This window comes from Ctenocephalides felis, unplaced genomic scaffold (genome assembly GCF_003426905.1).
Source record: "Ctenocephalides felis isolate EL2017-DRISC unplaced genomic scaffold, ASM342690v1 CF-g0.4_SCAFFOLD_03573, whole genome shotgun sequence".
Lineage (NCBI taxonomy): Eukaryota > Metazoa > Arthropoda > Insecta > Siphonaptera > Pulicidae > Ctenocephalides > Ctenocephalides felis.
In genome coordinates, this window is record NW_020539727.1 from 18,047,437 (window position 1) to 18,054,659 (window position 7,223).

The window sequence follows — 7,223 nt, forward strand, 5'->3', positions numbered from 1 at the left end:
TTGTTCGAATCTCGCTGAGTAACGTTGAATATCGTTTGAATCTCATTGAATCTTGTTGAATTTCATTTGTTGAATAACGTTGAATATCGTCCAAATCTTATTGAATTTAGTTCGAATCTCCTTGAATTTCATTCGAAACTTGTTGAATAATGTTCGAATCTTATTGAATTTCGTTGAATCTCGTTGAATCGTGTTGAATTTCATTCGAATCTCCTTGAATCTTGTTGAATAACGTTGAATTTCGTTCGAATCTGGTTTAATAACGTTGAATTTTGTTTGAATCTTGTTGAATTGTTGATTCTCGCTTGAATCTCATTTGAATTTAGTTGAATCTCCTTGAATCTTGTTGAATTTCGTTCGAATCTTGTTGAATAACGTTGAATTTCGTTCGAATCTTATTGAAATTCGTTCGAATTTTGTTGAAACTCGTTAAATTCCATCAAAATTTTCACTTTTGATTTTTGGATGATGACTATAACTTACCCTAAGGTAAGTTAAACTATGCTACTTCCAAAAAAAATGAATTTCAATAAAAAAAATAGTCACTGTTTAATACACATGACGAATATACTCTTATTTCACATAGTTCTACCACATTTTAGTGACGAGTATATACGACAATCACAGTTACCTGGTTAAATATTCATCAAATACACACTTTTGATATATTTTTTGGTACAGCCCAAAATGTTTTTCCAAAATGACTCATTTTTTTTAAATTTCTATGAATATTTCAAAATAAAAAAAATAATTAAGAGCTATTTTCTAATAATATTAAGTATTAAAAGGCAAGTTAAGGTAAATTAAAAATTTCTGTTTCCAAAAGAACTGAATTTGAATAGAAAACTAGTCACTATACTCATTAATTCACAAAGTTGTACTAAATTTCAATGACCAGTGTATACGTCAATCACAGTTACCTGGTTAAATATTCACAAAATAGTCACACTAATTTACACAAAATTGAAAAATCTGCTCCCGTATAGTCACAGTCTAAACGCATTTGCAAATAATTCTGTGCGACATTTTCACTTATACTGTGCTTAGCTTGGCGGCATTTTAACATTTTTCAATAGTTTTCACGAAATTTCCAAGATGACACATTTTTCTTAAATATCGATGATTATTTAAAAATAAAAAATGAATTTAAGAGCGATTTTTTAATAACACTAAATAATAAAAATTAATAATATTTATTATTTTTATCATTCAAAATGAACCGTTCTGTAAAATTATGAATTTTCGTGCTGATAAAAAAAGTGTAAGCACAAAAAGAATTGGATTCATCTCATTCTTTCCCTCAGAAGACACCGTCCTTGCAGATTTTCCATCAGTCCTGATGGCATCATATATCCATTTCGAATATTTGTCAACTCTGGTGTAGACAGCAGGATAGTCTTTCCTGGCACAACCTTCACCATAAGACACCAGACCCTGGACAACAAATTCACCATTCTGTTCCCAAACTAAAGGTCCACCAGAATCACCCTGGTAATAGATAATGAATAAAATGATGATGGGTTAAAGATTGTTTTGTAGCACTTTGGTTAGATTTGTAAATTTCCATGCACGAAAGTTTTGAGTGTATCTAAATCAGGTTTTTGAAATCTACAGATTGTTTTATCAAAATCTATCAACTAAATTGTTCACACAAATGAATTTCAATTACCAAACAGGCGTCTTTTCCTCCAGGTCTGTACATGGTGCACATCTGAGTGTCGGCAAGATGGTACTCAGGTTTTTCTCTTCTGCATGCCTCGTTGGATATCAACGGTAATTCCACATACTGGAGGATATTTGAAGCTAAAACAGACCAAGAACTTGTCAATTAATATTTTATACCAATTTTTTTAACAAATCACTTACCTGTCCTCTTCCTCCTCTGTTGTCTGGTGTCGCCCCAACCAATGACGATGCAAGTGTCACTCAATTCGGTCAAATCTTCGGCATTATTGTTGATTGTGGGAGTTGCATATTTTATCAATCGGACGTAGTCATCTTCGACGAAATTCGAACTGGTCTGAAATAGTTGGAAGACATTTTTAAGGCAATGTTTAGCAATAATTGTAGGAACAGCAGTGGATGGTTTACTGTTGCATTTATTTGTTATAAGTCTTGTAACTTCCAAACTAGACGTTTAATTTGAATAATGTATTTGGTAAATTTGGTCAAAATTAAATTACCAACAATGCAGTCTTGTGGCATAATGCTCTAAAGTAACTCGGTATACCCGAAAATCGCTTTTGAAAATCGTGTACTGTACTTAAACTATGTACAAAGACATTCTTGTGACGTTACTGACTTGTCTTCATTGTGCATTTATTCATTAGAACTCGTATCTTCTAAACCAATTGTTTAATATAAATAGTGTTTTAGGTAAACTTGTATAAAATGAAATTACCAATAATACTGTCCTTTATCATAATGCTCTAGAGTAACTCGGTATATTTTAAAATCGCATTTGAAAATCGTGTACTGTACATAAAGTAAGTGCAAAGATATTCTTGTGACGTTACTGACTTGTCTGCACTGTGCATTTATTTATTATAACACTTGTAACTTCCAAACTAAGCGTTTAATTTTAATAGTGTATTTGGTAAACTTGTACTAAATTAAATTATCTACAATACTGCCTTTTACCATAATGCCCTAAAGTAACTCAGTAAACTCTAAAATTGCAATATCCTAGAATGAACGAAACTATTAAAAAAAAACTTTCTTCGTCTCTTTACAAATTACAACTTTTTTTGTAGTTAACGTTACCTACTCACGTTATTGTAAATATCTGGAAAATTTGTTAGAAGTCTCATCGATTTTAGTATTTGGTGTCATAATAGACACATTGAGGAATAACATATTAAAACTAGAATATTCTGGAACAAGCAAAACTATTTTTAAAAAAATTAAAACTTTCTTAGGTACATTAAGAATACATTAATAACCTTTACCTCTGACCATCTGTAGCGCTTTTATGAGGAGTTGTTAAAGTAACATAATCGTCTTATTGTAAATATTTGGAAAATTTGTTAGAAGATTCGTTGATTTTAGTACTTAGTATCATAATAGACATATTGAAGAATATCATATTGAAATTACAATATTCTGAAATGAGCAAAAGTATTTTAAAAAAATTAAAACTTTCTTAGTCTCTTTAACTTTCTTTGTAGTTAATGTTACCTACTCGTATTATTGTAAATATCTGGAAAATTTGTTAGGAGACTCATCGATTTTAGTATTTTCTGTCATAATAGACATATTGAGGAATAACATAATAAAATTTCAATATTCTGGAAAATTTAAATAAAATTGATAGTTATATAATATTATTTTACTCGTCGAGCTCATCAAAATTCATATAGTACGTAGTTCTTCAGTAACTTTTGTCATTTATATAGATTTTGTTTATTATCTTGTATTGTTTTAAAGAAAACCTATTGATTTTATTAATTGTTAATAAAATAGACATGTTTAAGATTAACATATCAAAATTACAGCAATCTAGTACAAATGGTACGTCCTGAAGAGCTCCTCAAAGTTAATGGTTCATATAGTACCTGGTTGTTTAGTAACTTTTGTCATTTATTTAGATTTTGTTTATTATCTTGTACTGTTTTAAAGAAAAGCTATTGATTTTATTAATTGTTATCAAAATATATATTTAAGATTAACATACCCAAATTACAGCAATCTAGTACAAACGATACGTCCTGAAGAGCTCCTCGAAGTTAATTTCGAGGAGCTCTTCAGGACGTATTTCTTAATTGTTCATATAGTACCTGGTTGTTTAGTAACTTTTATCATTTATATAGATTTTGTTTATTATCTTGTATTGTTTTAAAGAAAACCTATTGATTTATTAATTGTTAATAAAATAGACATGTTTAAGATTAACATATCAAAATTACAGCAATCTAGTACAAATGGTACGTCCTGAAGAGCTCCTCAAAGTTAATGGTTCATATAGTACCTGGTTGTTTAGTAACTTTTGTCATTTATTTAGATTTTGTTTATTATCTTGTACTGTTTTAAAGAAAAGCTATTGATTTTATTAATTGTTATCAAAATATATATATTTAGGATTAACATACCCAAATTACAGCAATCTAGTACAAACGATACGTCCTGAAGAGCTCCTCGAAGTTAATTTCGAGGAGCTCTTCAGGACGTATTTCTTAATTGTTCATATAGTACCTGGTTGTTTAGTAACTTTTATCATTTATATAGATTTTGTTTATTATCTTGTATTGTTTTAAAGAAAACCTATTGATTTTATTAATTGTTAATAAAATAGACATGTTTAAGATTAACATATCAAAATTACAGCAATCTAGTACAAATGGTACGTCCTGAAGAGCTCCTCAAAGTTAATGGTTCATATAGTACCTGGTTGTTTAGTAACTTTTGTCATTTATTTAGATTTTGTTTATTATCTTGTACTGTTTTAAAGAAAAGCTATTGATTTTATTAATTGTTATCAAAATATATATATTTAAGATTAACATACCCAAATTACAGCAATCTAGTACAAACGATACGTCCTGAAGAGCTCCTCGAAGTTAATTTCGAGGAGCTCTTCAGGACGTATTTCTTAATTGTTCATATAGTACCTGGTTGTTTAGTAACTTTTATCATTTATATAGATTTTGTTTATTATCTTGTATTGTTTTAAAGAAAACCTATTGATTTTATTAATTTTTATCAAAATATATATATTTAAGATTAAAATATCCAAATTACAGCAATCTAGTACAAACGGTACGTCCTAAAGAGCTCGTTAAAATTAATTGTTCATATAGTACGTTGTTGTTTATTAACTTCCTTACTTTATTTAGATTTTGTTGATTGCTTTTGAAGACCAAGTACAAGTTTATAAGAGTGCATTTCTTTATTAAATCTCTTGTAACTTACAAACCATTCGATTAATATAGAAAGTGTATTCGGCAAATTTGTGCAAAATTAAACAATCTATAATGTTGTCTTATATCTCAATACCCTACAGCAACTCGGTATACTCATGAATGGCAATCAAAAACTTACTGCACGCTTGTAAAAAGTTGTACAGCGCATCACTTGCTTTTTCGACTATCACCGCGAGCAACTTGCCGATAGGCATTTTTCGAACACCAATTTTGCATGTGACATATCAAACAAAAGGTCTTAAAGAGCACAACACGAATCTAATATTTGTTTTTATTTATTACGTCACACAAAAAATATAAAATTTAAGATTAGTGCAAAACTAACAAGATGGTAAAGTGCAACTTGCCTAAAGGCACTTTTCGAACAGCATTTTGCATGTGGCATATCAAATGAAAGGTCTTGGAACGTACATTACGGACATAATATTTGTTTTTATTTTATACGAAAAATGTAAATGTAGCATACGAAAAATATCATTGAAGGACACAAACAAGGTTCACCAAGGGTAATAGCAATCGATGCTTTCGGGTCTATGGCATATATATATATATATATATATATATATATATATGTATATATATATATATATAGATATATTATTATTATTATTATTATTACCTTTATCATTCCAATATCATTATAAACCCCTCGATCTTCCCTAAATTCCAAATGAACCACCAGCAATTTCGACGGTGACCATTGTCCTTTGGTAAGATAGTTGGTCGAAACGTCTGTCTCTCCTGCCAAAACCGTCAGGGCTTCAACACTTGGAATAAAAATAAATTAGTTTATATATAACACATGTAGTTGTTTATATAATAAAATATTTCAAATATTATACAAGTGTTTTGGGTATAAAACAAACCTTTCCTGTGCCAAACAATGCGCTGCCGTCAGCACCCAGTTGATTTTGACTAAAGATCCTCCACAAAAGTGCGAATAAAATTTCAATATAGCAACCTACGGTAATAAAAATGATATAAGAAAATTTTGGAAGTAAAAGGTGCAGGTTTAAAAAAATAATCATATTATTTATTTTATATCGTCACGTATATTTGTGATACTTGTTTTATTAAAGCACTTTCAAACGTGAAAATTAATTACAACAAGTATTGGATATTTTTTATAAAATCAAGTATCGTGTATATGTCGCCTATAGTTTATTGGTTGCATGCATAAATTCACAAGCTAATAGAATAAATATAAACAATTATTGAATGTTGTATGTTTCAAATTCAAATGTTTTATTATAAATAAATTTTAGAATATAAAATAAAATCAACGATATAAACTACATACATAAGATTTGCTAGTAATTAATGAAAAGTAGTCAAAAAAAATGTTTGGGTTAATTTTATATGTATCATCAATACGTTTATCAATTGAATTTTATATTGATTTAATAATTAAATAAATTATTAACTTACCACGAAGGGAAATTTATCAATAGTTGTTTTCTTTCCACCGACGATAAATCCTTTTCTCTTGTTTTTATTAATCATCTTTGAGGAATTATTATTTGAATTTCCATTGTCCTTTCAAAATGCAGAATAAACAATTATATAATACATAAAACAACTATTTGTTAATAACTATTAAATTAAAATACTCTAAAAAATTCCGTATACATACATTTGCACTTTGAGTAGTACTTTCAAAAGCGATTTTAAAGTACACCGAGTTGCTGTAGGGCATTATGATGTTAGAAAATATTGTTGAGTATTTAATTTTGCATTTTATTAATATTGGAAGAACAGTTTTAAAGTTATAAGATATTTACTAAAAAATTGTCACGAATGAATTTGTTCACTACTCAAGTTGATGTAAGATATAAATACGTGTGCGCGCTGGAATCAATTTTTGTACTTTTAAAAGCGATTTTAAAGTATACCGAGTTGCTGTAGGACATTATGATGTTAGACAATATAGTAGATAATTTAAATTTGAACAAATTTGCTGAATATTTCATTTATTTTGAGCGAATCGTTTAGAAGTTACATTGAATTTACCAGTCAATACACAAAAGAGCTGTTTAGGCTATGAATAATGCAACAAGTTCATATAAATCCGTGTGTACTATTTATATATAAAATCTCAAAACAAAAATGATATTTTGCAACATTTTTTTTTGTACTTTACTGTTTTTTTTTAATTTAAGACCCAAAGCATTGATTTGATCAAATTAAGATATTACCATGGGGTTCTTTTAGACCCCAAAATATCAAATTATTACCTCATAATCATCATTTTGTCTTGCACCCATTGTTTTATTCAATTTTCCTTGTTTTTGCATTTTATTAAGA